The sequence below is a fragment of the Staurois parvus genome, unplaced genomic scaffold (genome assembly GCF_062004578.1).
Source record: "Staurois parvus isolate SC_StPar_1 unplaced genomic scaffold, SC_StPar_1.0 ptg000836l, whole genome shotgun sequence".
Lineage (NCBI taxonomy): Eukaryota > Metazoa > Chordata > Amphibia > Anura > Ranidae > Staurois > Staurois parvus.
This window is the reverse complement of record NW_028318632.1, coordinates 584,048-601,424: the sequence shown is the minus strand read 5'-3', so window position 1 is coordinate 601,424 and position 17,377 is coordinate 584,048. Positions and strand designations below refer to the sequence as shown.

At 47.2% G+C, this 17,377-nt stretch overlaps 1 long non-coding RNA gene across 1 annotated transcript; it reads left to right on the top strand.

Annotated features, from left to right (window-relative positions):
- Positions 1-5,329: 5,329 nt before the first annotated feature.
- On the top strand, positions 5,330-14,684 carry LOC149443726 (uncharacterized). The gene is made up of 3 exons (XR_016306630.1): positions 5,330-11,363; positions 13,784-13,857; positions 14,316-14,684. It is a non-coding gene; the product is annotated as an uncharacterized LOC149443726 (long non-coding RNA).
- The last annotated feature ends 2,693 nt before the right edge of the window (positions 14,685-17,377 follow it).

Here is a 17,377-nt window from a genome sequence, read left to right as displayed (position 1 = left end):
GAACCCTGATGCATGGACATGAGCAATTTGGCAGCAGAAGCGGAGCGAGCGGGCACGTCGAATACCGTACGGAAGGAGGCAACGAAACGGGTAAACACGTGAATCACCGGGTCATTCCTCTCCCATAAGGGATTAGCCCAGGCCAAGGCCCTATCAGAGAGTAGCGAGATTAGGAAGCCCACCTTTGCCCTCTCAGTAGGGAAAGCGTGAGGTATTAATTCAACGTAAATCCCCACTTGGTTAAGGAAACCACGACACTGACTCGGTTCCCCCCCAAAGCGCTGAGGAAGAGGGGCAGAACCAGTCATACCTCTGGGTACCGCGGGTTCCGCAACAGATGCGGAGGTAGGTGCAACAACCGGAGCAACAGTGGGAGAGTCCACCGGAGTAACAACTGACCTAATAGCCCCAGGGGTAAGGTGCGCTGTGCGTGCAAGCAGAGCCTGCAACGCCTGAGCGAACTGATCCAACAAGCGATCCTGTTGGTCAAGTCTGGCGAGTAACATAGGGATCGAAGGCGTACCTGCACCGTCAGGATTCATGGCACTTGTGTAATGTCAGGGCAGGAACGCTGGAATGGGCAGGCAGGCCTATGGTACGGTCACGCTGCGACTGACGACAACCACTACCCACAGACTAGAGTCCCTCAGGGTGCGGAGTCTAAGCCCCAGGCTACCCTTCACCAGGGCCCCTGATGGTGGGGATGGACTTGACGCAGCCTGAGACCAGGTCGCGGCCCCCGAGTAACCCCAGCTGCGATAACGACTGCCGCCAATGGCGTACAGCTGGTGGGAGCTAGATGGGAACACGAGTAGAGTAGTCAGACAAGCCGGGTCAATAACAACGGAGCAGACAGTACTAGACGGTAGGCAAAGAATACTCAGGTCACGGGCCGGGTTCAGCAACGGGAGGTCAGGTAAAGGGTTAACGCAGAGAGTAGTCTTGTCCAAGCCGAGTCGGTTACCAGGAGAGCAATGGGAACAACACAAGAGCTTGCAACAGGGCAACATACAGGACACAAGTGCAGAGCACACTTGCAGACAGCAGGTTTAAATGTGCTCAACCACACCCTTCTGAGGAGAAGCCGCAGAAGCCTGAAGGCATAAAGGTTCCCACCATGCTTTGCAGAAAACCAAGATGGATGCCAGCTCATGGAGATGCACAAGCTCTGAAGAAAGGTAGGACCTTGACAGCGATGGAGGAAAGGAACACCCAGAGCCCCTCCCACCTGTTTATACACCTCTACATTAAAGGGGCACTGAAGCAAGAAGTGGTCCATAGTCTCCACTTCACCCCCACACTCCGACCTCGGACAACCACGGTCATCCGGAGGACGGTACTTCAGGTTACCCCTCGCGTAGAGCCTGCCGTGGAAGGCAAGCCAGGCCTGGTCCCGCAACTTCAGGGGGATCCGCTCCAGATTTATCAACCGCAAACCCTCCCTCATAACACGGCCCGGGCAATCTCTCAAGGCCAGCGGCTCATGGAAAGCAGATGCCACAATCCTCTCACCCAGGAGCCTCCTAGGGAGGGACCGGACCTCCTCCGCAGTCACATGCCACCACCGGAGTAACTTCAGGCACGGCCACATAAGCCGGGGAGCTCACCATGCTTGACCCGCAGGCTTCTCACTGGCCCGCCACTCTCCCAACTGCGCAGAAAAGGTCCAAATTAGATCCGGAACAGTCCTACCCATGCAGGCGGTCTCTCTGCCAACATGCTACCAAAGTTATGTTTCAAGAACATCAGAGAGAAAAAGACCACCGGGTTGACCATACCTAGGCCACCCTCGCGCCTGGATGAGTAAGTCACGTCCCTCTTGACGAGGTTCAGCCGATTCCCCCATAACATCTGGAAGAAACAATTATAGATCCTCGTATAGAGCGATTCTGGCAAAAGGCAAACGAAGGTGACGTACAAAAAGACTGGGAGCAGGAAAGTCTTGATCAAGTCAACCCTTTCCCTCAAGGAGAGCCGCCACCCTTCCAGCATCTCACTTTGACCTCGGCATCCGACAGCTTGGATTCCCAATTTTGCTTGCTGTAATCAGCAGGGCCAAAATTGATGCCCAACACTTTGATGTTCGGCTGAGGCACCGGGAAGGCGTCCGGGAGTGAGAAGCTCTCACCCTCCCTGCCTATCCAGAGAACTTCACATTTGTCCTGATTGACCTTGGAACCCGATGCCTCGGCATACTGATCCATTACTGAAACCACCTCCTGCGCCTCCTCTGGTCCAGAAATGAAAACAGAAACATCATCAGCAAAAGCCACAAATCTCAAAGGCGGATCTCCAGTGGCACCCACCGGCACCCCACTCACCGCCCCGCCATCTTCCTCCTGACGAAAGGGTTGATGGCAAAGGCATAGAGCAAGGGACTCAGCGGGCACCCCTGGCGCACCCCAGATCCAACCTCAAAGGGCTGCCCAACCCAACCATTCACCAACACCCGTCAGGAATGGATTCACCACTGGTGGTGGGACTCACCTGCCGTGTGGGCTGCAGTACCAGGGCTGGCCAGCGAGTGCTCTCAGCAGCCAGAAGCTCACTCCTGAAATCAAGCCATCACCTGAGGCTGATTGCAAGAGGTGTATTTAAGGAATGGCCAGGCCTGCAGTCAGGGCCTTGGTGTATAGTTTCCCTTGGCCCCTGTATCCTGATCCTGCCTTCTTGAATCCTTACTCTGCACGAACTCTGCCTGTACCGACCTCGGCTATTCCTGAATACTCTTCCGCCTGCTCCTTGTACCTTGCCTGCCCGTTTGCTACCAACCTGGCCTGCCCGACTACATTTAGTATTGTTCTTATTGTTATCTGTTGGAGGTTTGGTTTGTTTGCACTGTGTTTGTTTAGTCTTGCACTGCGTTTATGTATTGTTTAGTCTTTAATAAATTGTATTGTTTATACTATACCTGAAGCCTGCGTTTCCCTGTGTAAGTCCACACATCTCTGGTCATACCTGGAGCCCTGACACTCGGAAACCACTAAACAACTTATTCACTCCCTGGTTACAGTCATGGCCGAAATTGTTGGCACCCTTGATATTTCTCCAGGAAATCATGTATTTCTCACGAAACGTATTGCATTAACACATGTTTTGCTATACACATGTTTATTCCCTTTGTGTGTATTGGGACAAAACAAAAAAAGGGAGGAAAGAAAGCAAATTCGACATAATGTCACACAAACCTCCAAAAATGGGCTGGACAAAAGTATTGGCACCCTTTCACAACTGCGGATAAATAAGAATGTTACAAGCATGTGATGCTCCTGTAAACTCACCTGGGGCAAGTAACAGGTGTGGGCAATATAGAAATCACACCTGAAAGCAGATAAAAAGGAGAGACGTTCACTTAACCTTTGCATTGTGTGTCTGTCTGTGCCACACTAAGCATGGACAACAGAAAGAGGAGACGAGAACTGTCTGAGGACCTGAGAACCAAAATTGTGGCAAAATATCAACAATCTCAAGGTTACAAGTCCATCTCCAGAGAACTAGATTTGCCTTTGTCCACAGTGCGCAACATTATCAAGAAGTTTGCAACCCATGGCACTGTAGCTAATCTCCCTGGTCGTGGACGGATGAGGAAAATTGATGAAAGATTGCAACGCAGAATAGTCCGGATGGTGGATAAGCAGCCCCAAACATGTTCCAAAGACATTCAAGCTGTCCTGCAGGCTCAGGGAGCATCAGTGTCAGCGCGAACTATCCGTCGACATTTAAATGAAATGAAACGCTATGGCAGGAGACCCAGGAGGACCCCACTGCTGACACAGAGACATAAAAAAGCAAGACTACAGTTTGCCAAAATGTACTTGAGTAAGCCAAAAGCCTTCTGGGAAAACGTCTTGTGGACAGATGAGACCAAGATAGAGCTTTTCGGTAAAGCACATAATTCTACTGTTTACCGAAAACGGAATGAGGCCTACAAAGAACAAAACACAGTACCTACGGTAAAATATGGTGGAGGTTCAATGATGTTTTGGGGTTGTTTTGCTGCCTCTGGCACTGGGTGCCTTGACTGTGTGCAAGGTATCATGAAATCTGAGGATTACCAAAGGATTTTGGGTCGCACTGTAGGGCCCAGTGTCAGAAAGCTGGGTTTGCGTCCAAGATCCTGGGTCTTCCAGCAGGACAATGACCCCAAACATACGTCAAAAAGCACTCAGAAATGGATGGCAAAGAAGCGCTGGAGAGTTCTGAAGTGGCCAGCAATGAGCCCAGATCTAAATCCCATTGAACACCTGTGGAGAGATCTTAAAATTGCTGTTGGGAAAAGGTGTCCTTCCAATAAGAGAGACCTGGAGCTGTTTGCAAAGGAAGAGTGGTCCAAAATTCCGGGTGAGAGGTGTCAGAAGCTTATTGATGGTTATAGGAAGCGACTGATTTCAGTTATGTTTTCCAAAGGGTGTGCAACCAAATATTAAGTTAAGGGTGCCAATACTTTTGTCCAGCCCATTTTTGGGGTTTTGTGTGACATTATGTCATATTTGCTTTTCTGCCTCTGTTTTATATTTGTTCCAATACATACAAAGGGAATAAACATGTGTATAGCAAAACATGTGTTAATGCAATACCTTTTTTGTGTGAAATACTTGATTTTCAGGAAAAATATCAAGGGTGCCAACAATTTCGGCCATGACTGTATATCTCGCTTTGACTATTGTAACTCCCTCCTCATTGGCCTACCTCATTGCAGGCTATCCCCTCTTCAGCCTATCATGAATGCTGCTGCCAGACTCATCCACCTTACTAACCGTTCTATATCTGCCACCCCTCTCTGCCAATCCCTCCACTGGCTTCCCATTGCCCAGCGGATAAAATTCAAAACATTAACAATAACGTATAAAGCCATTTATTACTCTGCCCCAAATTACATCAACGATCTTGTCTCTAATTATCACCCAAACCATACTCTCCGCTCCTCGCAAGACCTCCTACTCTCTAGCTCCCTTGTCTCCCCCTCCCATGCTCATCTCGAGGACTTCTCCAGAGCTTCCCCCATCCTCTGGAACTCTCTACCCCCGTTTATCAGACTATCACCTACTCTGCTCACTTTTAGGCAATCTCTGAAAACCTATCTCTTCAGGGAAGCCTATCTTGCCCCCAGCTAATACTGGAATCTTCTACTTTTCCAACCAGTCCATCCCCCACAGTTACCTTTTGTACCACTAGCTCCTCCCTCCTAGATTGTAAGCTCCAAGGAGCAGGGCCCTCGAATCCCTCTTGCATTGAACTGTATTGTTGCTGTATTGTCTCCCATTATATTGTAAAGCGCTGAGCAAACTGTTGGCGCTATATAAATCTTGTGTAATAATAATAATCACGAGGTAAAAGGCCACTGTGATTAGCCTTTTACCACATCACGTGAACAGCTGTGTCGGTAGGACATAGAGATCGCCGGGTGTGCTCCCCCAGGGGCACACGGGAGGGCGTCATATGATGCCCTCCACGGACTGTAGCCAAATGACAGCTACAGTGCATTTGACAAGTGGTTAAACACTACTCCGAAAATCAGCATCCTTAAGGGGGCCAATAAACTCATTGAATGGAAATGTAAACAAGCATGAGCTCTTTTGGGCTTTAATTTTAACAATGATTTGGCTGGAGACCTGCGGCCTTAAAATGAGACTTAATGATTTCAAGTGAATTGGAGGTATGTTGCCAGTTCTGCCACCCATAGCGTTGACCAAGTGTGTTTGACCTTCCCTTTGTGTGGCTCAAACCTGAAGGTGAGCGGCACGATTGGGAGGTTATGGTTCACTGTAGTGGAGCACATAATTTCTTGTATATTAAGCAGGCATGATATATGCATGTCACTAAACACCAAACACATTGGATATTCTGGGACTTTCAGAGTTGAGCATTTTGACGTTGGTCAGATTATGTGTATGTGTTTACATGCGTTGAATGTTTTTGTGTCTGGGAGTAGTTCTGAAGTTGCAAGGGCGAGTCTGATTTGGAACGCCTGGGAGATGTCAGCTAGTTAGCAATGTTTGGAACTTTATTTCTCTCGTCAGTTAGTTCCCCCTAGTTTGGTGTAGTTACCTGCTTTTCTTGGACTGGGGAAACTGGGCCCAGGACATTTGGTAGGGATTATACACATTTCTGTATGGCAACAGTTTTTACACTGATTTCTTTGTGGGTTTGAGTGAAATACAATGAGGAGCCCCAAAGAAATACAGCGTGTTGTGGAGATATATTTGTGTTCAGACAGAGTTTAGCATTGGTTTGTTCTGCATTCCTAAAAGGATGCTCATTGGCTCATCTTGAGTGATTATGATTGTTCTAGACAAGCACATCAATACATACCAAGATCTTCCTCCTGGGCTGGCAGCAGTGGGGGGAGCCTCTCCTCCTCCTGCTGATGTTGTGCAGTGAATAGGACATTGATATGTGAGATGATGTTTGATGTTCTAGCAGCCTGTTCAACATTATGGGGTGCATTCCCAATGAGTGCTTACCAGGAGGGAACATCGCTTCATCAGTGTATGCGTAATCTGAGTCGTCCTCTGATGGGCTGGCAGGGGCTGCACCTGGCTCGGGACTGGCTACAACACAAGAAAAAATGAACAAATGTAAAGCAACACTATTTCACACACTTTCCTTTAAAAAAAGATAACACAACTTTAAAGACACAATATGGACATGTGTAGTGTACTTACCACTCTGCCAATCATCAGTATCTCCAGGAGCTGTCACCCCAAAAATCATGTTTAGACTGATGATTGGCAGAAGTGCCTGTTCTTTCTGAGACAGGTGCTGAAGATAGGCAGGGTCCACCCCTTCCATGGGAACATGCCCCTGCTCAGCCCACTCAGCCAACTTCTCCTTTAAATGGTGTCTCAGATCATGCATACGCTTCTTGATGTTCTTGAGGCTCTGGCGTATCTTCCTGCCCACTGCATTTACGGCCACCGCGATTTCCTCCCACAGACGGTCCTTTGCTGCCTGACCACTGCGGGCCCCAAGATCTGATCAGCTCTTTCCACAAAAGCCACCACCAGGGCCCAGGTCTCACCGCGGGAGAAGGGCAGAAACTTGGGCTCGGACTGGGACGGGGTCCAGGCCTGGGGCCGGGCCCGTCTGCCTCCCCTTGATGTCCCTTCTTCAGGACTAGAAAGGGAGGCAGCAGCCTCAGCTTTTGCCTCTTCTCTGAAGGAAGCCTGGCCCCTTCTGCCACCAGCTTGTCACCCCCTCACACCACAGCCAGACCCCCAGCCCTCCATGCCCCCCCTAACCCTAATGGACCCCTGGGCCGCAGTAACCCCAATGGCACCATGGCCAGGGGAAGGCCCAGTGTCCCCCCAGGCACCTCGGCCTTCTTTGAACCCCGGCCTCCTCGGCCCCTTGGGGATGCCATGGGAGGACAAGTGGGCAGGGAGTCTGGCTGGGTGCTGTTTGCAGCAGCAGGTAGCCCGTACAAATGTCGAAATCTGCAACAGAAAAAGGGACATAAGGGCAAGGGTCAGTTGTCTGGGCTCCAAAGACAGCACATGCCCTGGAGGAAGGGCCACACTTACCAAAATAACAAACTGGCCTTCTTGGCCAAAGGGCAGATATGTCAGAATGCTGCAAAGAGAAAAAAGACAAAAGGGCAAAAGTAAGGGGTCTGGGCTCCAACAACAGCACATGCCTTGGGGGGGGGCACACTTATCAAAACAAAATGTGCATCTTTGGCTTAGCCCAGATACGTCAGAATGCTGCAAAGAGAAAAAAGACAAAAGGGAAAAAGTCAGGGGTCTGGGCTCCAACAACAGCACATGCCCCAGTGGGGGCCAGACTTACCAAAACAAAATGTGCCTCTTGGGTTTAGCCCAGATACGTCAGAATGCTGCAAAGAGAAAAAAGACAAAAGTCAGGGGTGTGGGCTCCAACAACAGCACATGCCCTAGGGGAGGGCCACACTTACCAAAACAAAATGTGCATCTTGGGCTTAGCCCAGATACCTCAGAATGCTGCAAAGAGAAAAAAACAAAAGGGCAAAAGTCAGAGGTCTGGGCTCCAACAACAGCACATGCCCTAGGGGGGCAACACTTACCAAAACAAAATGGGCCTCTTGGGCTTAGCCCAGATACGTCAGAATGTTGCAAAGAGAAAAAAGACAAAAGTCAGGGGTTTGGGCTCCAATAACAGCACATGCTCTAGGGGAGGCAACACTTACCAAAACAAAATGGGCCTGGGGGGGGCACACAAAATAAAATGTGCCTCTTGGGCTTAGCCCAGATACGTCAGAAGGCACACTTAACAAAAGAAAAAAATGCACTCTTGCAAAATGCTTCTTCAAAAATCTGCAACAAGTAGAAAGACATAAGAGCAAAGGTCAGGTCTGTGGCCTCCAGAGAAAGCACAGGGCCTGCTTGAGGGGGACCCCAAAGCCAAGTCAAAAATGCCAACATAACCGAGGGAGGTAATACATAAACAGGTCTAGCTGAAGAAATACATGTGGCCAGACAAACACCACATTTGAACATAAGTAAATGTTTTTTGGCACTGGCACACTACAGGTGCTACAGGCAGCTGAAATAAGCTAAATGAAAAGCACACATACAAGAAAAAAAAAGGACCAATTAAGTAGAGAAGGATCAATTTGTCTACAGGTAATAGTGTTGTATAGCACATTATTTCTTGCTTATAGTTAAAAATGTAAGTAAAAATGTACTCTTTAACAACATTGTAAGCTTACCTCTAGTGTAGTCAGTACGGACATATGCTCTTGGAGAATGCTTACTTTCCATGTGCTCTCATTTATAGTTCTTCGCCAGTGACGTACGTACGTGCGCGATTGCGGGTAGAGTATATATATGCGCGAGAGCGTTTGTGAGTGTAGATGGTTGATGAGATGGCGAATCAGGATGCGAATGAGGAACATGAGGAATGTTTATATGCAGCTCTGGCACTTTTCCTGCAAGCGTTTTGTGATGCAGCTGCAGTTGAAGATCTTGCTGCAGCTCCTGCTCCTTTGGTCCGCTTACACCAGCCACGGCTCTTTGCAGAACGTACATATCTGGAAAATATGTGGGACTCTGATATCTGGTGTAGGTTTAGTTTAGGACGAGATGCAATTGTGCACCTCTATCAGCTCATAGAGGAAAAGACTCTGCCCACCACATGGCGCAGTCATGCTCTACCTGGGATGGTCAAGTTGCTGACGACCCTCTATATATTTTGGGTCGCGGTAGCTTCCAAACCACCTCTGGACTTATTGTTGGGATAAGTCAGCCAACTGTGTGCAGGGTTTTTATGCATGTCATAGATGCTATTCTTGACCTGGTGCCCCAATTTATTCACTGGCCACAAAATGTAGATGAGTGGAATGGTGTGAAGGTGGGTTTTTACCTGCGTGCCCAAATGCCACAAATCCTGAGGGCAATCAATTGCACCCATGTGGCAATCCGAGTCCCCAGGAGAGATGAAGTGGACTATCGGAACCCCAAGCAGTACCACTCCCTCAACATCCAAGTTGTCTGTGACGCCAGACAACGTATCATGAGTGTCCGGACAGGTTTTCCAGGTTTATGCCATGATGCCTTTGTACTTTGTATCAGTCGGGCGTGTACCAGAAGTTCAAGAGTGGCCAAATGCCAGTCGGCTGGCTTATTGGTAAAGTATTGTGTGTGTTTGTGGCTCCACATGAACTATAATGTTGCATGCATGTTACCAAAGTTGATATAGGGCCAGGCCCTGTGGTTATGAGCCCACTGTGCTTGCCTATCTGTCAGGAATGGACTCAGCAATGGTGGTGGGACTCACCTGCCGTGTGGGCTGCAGTACCAGGGCTGACCAGCGGGTGCTCTCAGCAGCCAGAAGCTCACTCCTGTAGTCAGCCAACACCTGGGCTGATTGCAGGAGGTGTATTTAAGGAATGACCAGGCCTGTGATCTGGGCCTTGGTGTATGGTTTCCCATGAGCCCCTATACCTGGTATCCTGTGTTCCTGCCTCGTTGCTGACCCTGCTTGATCCTGACCATCTCCTGTTGAACCCCTGGCTTGCCTGACCATCCTTCTGCCTGATCCTCGGTACCGCGCTGCCCGCTACCTGCTGAACCTGGCTTGTGACCCCGACCATTCTCTGCTTGCTCCTCCTGTACCACGCTGCCCGCACGTTACCGACCCGGCCTGTCTGACTGCGCTTACTTCACCCAACGATCCATCCCGCACGGATCACCTCTAGTAAGTCTGCCTGCCTCTTCCCATCAGACTCCGTTCCTGCACTCCCCTGCCAGTACTCTTTACCACAGCCGGACGCACTCAGGGGTCGCGACCTGGTTCCAGTCTGCACCAAGTCCATCCCCACCATCAGGGGCCCTGGTGAATAGCAGGCTGGGACTTAGACCCCGCGCCCTGAGAAAATCCGTGCTGTGGGCTCAGCCTGCCTGACCGCTCCACCTCTCCAGCCCTGACTGCACTGGTACCTATTAGTTTAAGGTTTATTGCACCTGGTTGTACATATTTATGCAAGTGTTGAGTTTGATTGTTTGCACTGCGTTTATGTTTGTGTTGTCTTTAATAAATGATATTGTGTTACACGCTATACCTGAAGTCTGTGTTTCCCTGTGTCGGTCCACACACCTCTGGTCATACCTGGAGCCCTGACACGATCACAGCAATAGCATGATCATAAAGCTAACCTATGCATGCATACATCCAGCCCTTTCTCTGGCCCCACTGAGGACTGTGCTGGGAACACCCTCTCAGCCCAGCAAAATGTTGACCTAACGCCACATAGATGTGGACTTTAGGCCCTAAAACAAAAACAAGAGGATGCATATATGCACCAATCAGCAGATAATGTGGAAAAGAGATAAGTAATGTCCGTGTATTCCAACACTGACTTAATGCCCTAAAGTGCTTTGAAATTCACATTGTACAAAACCTGGTCAGTGTTAAATAGAGAAAGGCAATCAATTGTGTCCAGGTAGAAACCAACCTTAGAAACAATGTACGGTTTGAACTTCGATATAGTATATAACCATACTAGTGCAATTACTTGACAACATTTGTTCTTTTTTTCACAGTGGATGCCAGCTATCCGCAGCTGACTTGGCTGATGGCTCCAGTCAGGTACTTCCAGAGCCTGGCCGAAATTACCTATAACAAGGCTCATTCCAAAAGCCGAGCTATTGTGGAGCATACCATAGGACTTCTTAAGTCCCGTTTTTTTGTGTTTGGCCAGGCCTGGGGGTGAGTTACTATACTCTCCTCAGAAGTCTTCCAGGATCATCCTCACCTGTGGCCTCCTACACAACATTTGTCAGGCGAGGAATGATTCCTGGGAGACGACTGAGGAGAGGGAGCTTGAAGGCGGAATACCACGGACAGGATGGCCACACGAGCTGACCTGATCGCCCGTTACTTCACATGTATGTATCTATCATAGGTAGAGATTAAATCTGTTGTACTTGAAATCAATTGGGTCCTTGTTTTGGTCTTGACCAATCGTTATGTTAAAGTTGTATCTTGTCGGTCCATAGAATTGGCTAGTATATCTGAGCTCGGACAATATTAATGTTAGTAACAGACTACAATATTACCAAGAATAATCCACACAAGGATCCACAAATATAGGTCTTATTTATTGACAAAGAAAGTGACAGACTTTGACAGAGCATATAGAAATCCGTGAGCAAAGATTAGACATGTACATTAGATAATGTAAGTTCGTCCTCTAAGTTAAAGAGGATTTCCATTTGATTTGTTAAACAATCAAACTCAGCAGATACAAAAACTGTAGCTGCTGACTTGTCAAATACAGACACTCACCTGTCCCTCTATCCAGCAGGGTCCTCACCATGGCTGGTTTTAGCAGCCATCTTCTCTCCTTGGCGCAAGCATCTTCAGTGTGTGCCCTTGGCTGTGACAGCTTGTGGCTTCCCAGCCAGGTGCCCACTGCACATGCTTGAGTAGCGCTGCACTTTGGGAATGGTCCTGTAGTCTTCAGGGACCTGTCACGTTTCCAAGAAGACTACGGGGGGGGAGAGGCAATTTCCGTTCGCCAACCCCAATTGCAGCGGAAGTGGGAGCGGGTACCTGTCACATTCAGAGACTTGCTCCCCAAAGGTGACAATCCTTAACCGGGAGCGGGGACATGCATTAAAGTGGAACTTCCCCTTTTGGGTGGAGCTCAGCTTTAAGTATCTGTTTGGTTTATGGATAGAAAATGGTAAGAGGGGCCAAGGCTGCCAATGGGATTTATACCACTCTAAAAGCAACACCCATTCAATGCTCGTGAACTGGCCCATATTGTTCTCTGGCCAAGGAGTTAAAATTGGGAAATTAGAAGGGGGCATCACTTCCAAACCTTAGGAAGTACTGTGCTACCCTGAACCCTCCAGAAAGTAGGTCATTGGCTCCACCAGGGGGGCCCACTCTATTGCCAGGAATCTTCCTGTCCCAGGGAAGCAGTACAGCCCACATGGGCCACCCTTTTGATGTCAGGAAATCAGCCATTTTGCACATTCACACCACTCAGAGGTCTGGGCTCTTGCTGTTTGACCTCCATAAATCATAGGGGGGGACCTATGCGAGAACATCCTTTGGGAGACTACTTCCCATTGGCGACCACTTGTAGCAAACATCCTGCTGTGTTAACTGATTTGCTTGTTGCCTTGCAACAGTACTAGATTGCAACTTTGAGGGCTCTCCCTCACATGGACACAGATGTTAACCACGTGCTCTCCTGAGGATTCCCCCCCCCCCCCTTCCTGACCAGGCCATTTATTGCATTAAAACGATGCGTTACTTTAACTGACAATTGCACAGTCATGCAACGCTGCACCCAAATGAAATGTACATCCTTTGTATCCAACGATTTGAGCTTTCTTTGGGAGTTATTTGCTGTGTGTTTTTTAATTTCTTGCGCTAGATCCAAAAAGTCATTCACTTTTGTGACAAAAGCAATATTTTTGCTTTTTTGCTATTAAACATGTCCATTTCTGTAGTGCAAAATGTATTCTGCTCCATGTCTTTGCTCCCAAAAATCCCAATATGTGTAAATTAATTGGTTGATGTGAAAGTTCTAGCATCTACAAATGGCAGAATATATCCTGTTTTGATTGTTTTGTTTTTAGTAGTAATGGTGGTGAACAGCAACTTATAGCAGGACTGCGGCGGGCATTCTGCCACTGAGGGGAACTAACTTGGTGTCCCTAATATCCCCAGTGATACCAATACAGTGATCAGTGCTCCCAAAAAAGCACTGGCAATGTACTAATGGCACAGGGCAAGAAGTGGTTAACATGTGGGGCGATCCAAGGGTTACCTGTGTGCTGTTTTATTCTGTGCTGTGTCTGTGTGTTTCACTGTAAGCACACTGCTTTGGATGGCTGTGCTGGGCACATCCATCCAAAGCAGTGTGCACAAGCTGACAGGGAGGAGAACTGTCTTGTTTACAGGCAGTTATCCTCCCCATCAGAGATGCTCGTGAATCAGTGGCCACTGGCGAGTAATCGGCAGCCAGGACACAGGGATTGATAGCCGAGGCCAAAAAGGCAGCGCGGCCAAGGCAGGTGCACCCCTTTGCGCACCCATGCCGCCCTGTAGGAGCATATTGGCTAGAGGGCGGGCGCAAAGCATTGCTTGCCATTTTAGCCAGTGTGTAGTCAACATGACAAGTTATCCTGGCCACTAAAACATTACATGAATAAATGCTGTGGCTTTGGGCAAGAGAGTGAAGAGGAAGTAGAACAGCTGGCCAGTTTAGGCTATTGTCTGTGCCACCTGTAGATTTATGAAGAAAAAAGAACCTCTGCTATGTATCTAAATGATTTTATTTTTCTTTCAGCTGATTAACTGCTAGAGTACAAGGCAGATGGAGACCCTGGGAAGCCTAGAGGGATTAGCTGTCTGGCATCACAGGTGGGTTCGGAAAAGTGATCTTAACAATTGTTCCAAAATACAATAATAAACATGTAAGACTTACCAGCTCTGCACAGTAGTTTGCCACAGAGCAGACCAGATCATTCATTTAGTTGCTCCCACGCCAGCATTCCTTGGCCCCTCTTTCCTGTCCAGTGCCCCCAAAACAAGCACTTTGTTCTGGTGTGAGCCCAAGAAGACTCATTCATGAGCCACGGAGTCCAGAGAGGCAAGCTTTTCAAGCACATCATGAAATCAGGATGGGGCTCCACTTCAAGTGAGCATTAGTGTGCCTGGGGGAGGGAGGACCTTGTGCCTTTCCAAACACAGTAAATGCTCCAAGGATGTTTACTTCAACTCCTAAAATGGTTAAAAATGAAAAAGACACTCTAGCTAGCCTGCATTGAGAATTGACTGTCATGATGAAATGTCAATGATTATTTGCTCTCATTTTACAGGAGTGTTCCTGCTGGCGGATCAAGCTTCAAGAAAGCCACCTTCATGTCTTCCACTCGCCTTAATTTGTGGCCAGTGGATATTTTGTGGCACCAGGCAAGAACTGGCGTAAAGACCCTGGCATGCCAGAGGTGGTTTGGAAGCAGGACAGCAACTTGACCATCCCTTTCCTCTATAATGCTTTTGGGGGGGCACAATTGCTTCTCGTTCCTGATTGAACTTTCACTGGATATTGGAGTCCCCATATTTTACAGATATGTTTGAGCCGTGTGCTGGCAAACAGCGGAGCCATTTTTTGGTTGGCAAAAAAATTGGGAGCTGGCAGCCATATCTTTCCATCAGGCCATGTATTTGCCTTTTTTTTTGTGTTTTGTCGAATAAAGACTATTTTTTGGTTCCTTAAAAAAGTGTCATACCCTCTTGATTCTATTTCCGAGACTTAAGATGGCCAGATAATATGCAATGTGATGAAAAGTTAGTGCAATTTCCTCAACATGTAGCTGAAATCTGTAATAGAAGGACTTACCGGAACAATGCATTCATTTAGAGTGGGCCAGGCCCATATAGTACATAATGGAGGTTTGCTATGAAGGAACATTCACGTTTGGATACCTGAGCTCATGTGTTTTGGGTCCAAATATTTCTGGCTATTGCAACGTATTGACTATTGCAGCTCAACATAGATCAGGCATACAGAAAAGTGTACCTTGTCCATAGAATAGCCACTGGGATGTCCTATGTGGGCACACAGATATGGCCTATGCATAATTGGGTACATTTGGGAAAATGAGAATTCGGGATGCTTTATAATACTAAGGGGTTAGTTCATGCTTGCTTCAGGGGAAACATGACTAATAATTGTTGTATTTTCATTTGAAAACGTGTCCAATTCCTAGATACATTGAGGTACACATACATAGCAGAGGTTCAAGGTATTCCATAGAAGAATTTATTGTTCTTCCTAACTATACAGGTGGCACAGACACAAGCATACACCCTGGGCCACTGTTAGATATCATGGGGCTCCATATAGCCTACCTGACAGGCTCCACACCACCAGCGAAAATATCAACATTATATTTATGGTAAAAATACACTAAAACCTTTATTAATGGGCACAATCACAACCAAATTCCTGTTAAATCTAAATAAAGCTGTGTGTGTAATTGAGGTCTTGGGGCTCATTCACATGGGTGCTGTAGGGTGTGAATCAGTGGTTTGTTTTTGTGGCTGTCGCCGTTTGCAGGCAACCTATGTTACACTATGGAAACGCTGCAGGTCCTAATTTGACAAGCATATGGGTGCAGGTGTACAGCCCTGAACACAGACAGTGAGAATTCAGGGCCACTTCCCCACGCCTGCACACCTGTCAGATTAAAACCTGTGTTCATACAGCTGCTGTGTCCCCATAGTGTAACAGGTGGCTCCAGCCACATGAACAACCCACTCATTCATGCTGTACAGGACAGAGGACCTGTGTGAATGGGGCATTTTTGACTTTTTTTTTCCTCAGCCCATTAATTTCAATGGGTTGCCTAACATGTAGGAAAATGAAAAATACTGCAGGCAAATTATTTTAAAAGTGTGTTGCACCTAACCGCACAGTAGTGTGGTGCCATGAGTTTTGGTGGCTGTGAATGCATCTGTGTTTATTAGATGTGAGGAGGTGCAATTGAGTTTGCATCATGGTACCTGCGCACATCTGCAAAGGGCATTGCATTTCTTTGCTATGCAGGAAAATGCATGCTCTTGCATGCATTTCTGCACCAGAAATGGTGTGAACAAGTCCTAAGGGCCAGTTCACACTATAGAAACACAATCTAGATGTGTTTCAGATGCATTTTTGCATGCACTTTTTGGATGCATGTTTAGCATGTTCCAGTGCATTTTGGATGCATTTTTGTCACGTTCCAGTGCATTTTTGTATCCATTCCAGTTAATTTTTTCCCCTTTCTTTTTCTTCAATTTAATTAGGGACATGTGCGTTTCAGTGCGTTCCAGGGCATTTTACCGCGTTCCAGTACAGTTTTGTGCATAAACAATGAAGCCTGTTCGACTTTTTTGGCAGCACCTGCAACGCACTGGAAATGCAGGCACTGATGTGAACTAGGACATTGACAACCATAGGTGATGATAGGGGGGGAGGGGGTCAAGTTGTATAAGGACAGAGGTTTAAGAGAAGAGAAAAAAAGTTGCAATGAAATATAAACAGTAGGAAAATTGAAAGTTTCAAACTTGTCAGAAGAACAGGACGCAGGTAAGATTCACTCCCTTTCCACGGTCTAGTCATTAGCCCAAATCTTAATTGATTGATCAATATTCCTGGCACTGACAGAACCCTGGAAATTGATCTCCATATTTTGGGCATTCACAAATGTCAAGGAGCTTACAATCTAAGGCCAGAAACTCAGACATATACTAGGCCCAATTACCCTAACAGCATGTCTTTGGAGTGTTGGCAGAAACACAACTGTACAGAGAAAGCATGCAAATTCCAGACAGGTACAGCCATGACCAGAAACAGCAACAAAAAAAATTATTAAAAAAATATATAATATAGGTGTGCTTTTTATTTTAAATTATAAGTATTCTCATATGCAAACAGATAAATGCCAACAGGACAAAGCCCGTGCTTGTGCGCCACCTAGCGAACATATCCAGCATTGCATCTAGAAATACACCCAATGTGATTTCGTATTTACGAACAGGAAAGAGTCTAGAAAGTAGACTCTTTCTAATCAGCTTGCTGGGTGCCTTTCTGAAGACTGACAGGTCTTGATTGAGTGAATTGAGTCTGCCTGAATGTTCAGCGTCTGCTGGTAGACTCAATTCTTAGTAAATCAGGGCCATTGAGTCCATGGAAGATTTTTTTTTTCCACAAGTTTTTGGAAAATGACAAAAAAAAAAATTTTATAACACAAAGTTGTCATTTAAAGTATGTATTTCTCACACAAGCCATGGGTATATGTGGAATTACACCCCAAAATACATTCTGCCACTTCTACCGAGTATGAGGATATCACATGTATGAGACTTTTTGGGAGCCTGAAATCCAATGACCACT